The sequence below is a fragment of the Danio rerio genome, chromosome 13 (assembly GCF_052040795.2).
Source record: "Danio rerio strain M-AB ecotype USA chromosome 13, GRCz13ab, whole genome shotgun sequence".
Taxonomy (NCBI): Eukaryota; Metazoa; Chordata; class Actinopteri; order Cypriniformes; family Danionidae; genus Danio; species Danio rerio.
In genome coordinates this window covers 6,278,221-6,280,000 of record NC_141033.1, presented here as the reverse complement: position 1 = coordinate 6,280,000, position 1,780 = coordinate 6,278,221, and positions in this window count along the sequence as shown.

The following is a 1,780-nucleotide window of genomic DNA, read 5'->3' as shown; positions in this document are numbered from 1 at the left end:
TATTTAGCAATTTATTTAGTTTTACAGTCAGAGCAGATTTTTTTTATTAGTAGTTACAGTAGTATTACAGTTGCTGTTTTCTTAATCGGTGTAAAGAGTAACTGGATGTTTACAAAAGCATTTTGATGTTGATAAAGGCGTCTGCAATTATTGTGAAGCATCAAATCACTGTCATTTTAGCTGTCAAAATATGTTCATGACTGCATATGTATTATTATTTTTTAAAAAGCCGCATGCTGTGCATGTCTATTATACACAAATTGTACTAAAGCGATCTAAAGAGTTCATATTAATACATTTTCCATTTGAACCACCAGGTGGTAGTCTTTGAACTTTTATTTTGGAGTGCAGATTGCATAACTTTTATATTTTTATATATATATATATATATATATATATATATATATATATATATATATATATATATATATATATATAATATATATATATATATATATATATATATATATATATATATATATATATTAGTTAAAAACATACAGTTACGATTGTCTCATGTGTATATAACTACCACTGTAAGAAAATATCAGCACTCGGTACATACTTTCAGTATTATCTTTGCTTGAACTGAGCCGATCTAATCCTGTTTATATAAAAATGAGCCTGCTCCCGAGCAGGTTTGAGCTACCAGAACTGTTGCTATGACAACAACTCTCGGATCAGTTTTGAAGAACGAAATGATCCTGGATCATGTCAAATCGTCGATAATCAAATCCAGCTAATTTAGTAATCCACGTATAAAGAACAGACCTCGTTTTTGTCTTTGTCATAATCTGTCATACGGATGATCGTCATGAAGCCTTTATGAATACGTCATGGATTTTATAACAGCGTCATTAATATAAATATATATTAATATAAATATATATAGCTCCAACCCTAATCAAATGCACCTGAACAAGCTAATCAAGGTCTTACTAGGTATACTTAAAACGGTCCCACTTTATATTAAGTGGCCTTAACTAATATGTACGTACACAGGAATTAAGTTAGTTACAATGTACTTATTGTGTAAATACATGTATTTACTGTGTACTTAGGCTTGATTAAATACATGTATGTAACTACATCTGTAATTAACTTTTGTAGTTACATTTGTAAATCCACTGTTGACCATCCCTTACACCTTAACCCACGCTTAAACTTACCCATACCACCAAACCTTTCCATAACCCAACCCCTATCCCAACTCAAAAGCACCACAAGTGTTCTCAAATACATTATAAACACAGTAAATACATTGTATTTATTTTTTTGATGTAAGTACATAGTAGTTAAGGACACTTAATATAACGTGGGACCCTTAAAACATTCAGGCAGGTGTGTTGAGGCAAGTTGGAGCTAAACTCTGCAGGGACACCTGCCCTCCAGGGCTGAGATTGGTGATCCCTGCTTTGCAGTTTGACAAATATTGCAGCTGTTGGACAACATATTGTACTTTGAGACTTTTTTTTAAGTAGCAACAATTTCTGCTGTTCTGACATCAGCTGCAGATGTGTATGAACAGAGAAAGTAGTTCTTACAAAAGGGTTTTGAGACTCTCCATGTTTGATTTTCTGTTTTATATACACTATTAAACCGCCAAACTGTTCTATAAACGCAACATCACACTAGTAGCTGTGCGATTATGGCTGTATATAGTCACTGCAGCCTCGAGCCAATGCACAACTCCCAATGGTGCCGATATACAGCCATATCACACTGCTTTGAGTGTGATATTGTTCATATATATGGTACAAGCTGAATTTGTTATCAAAAT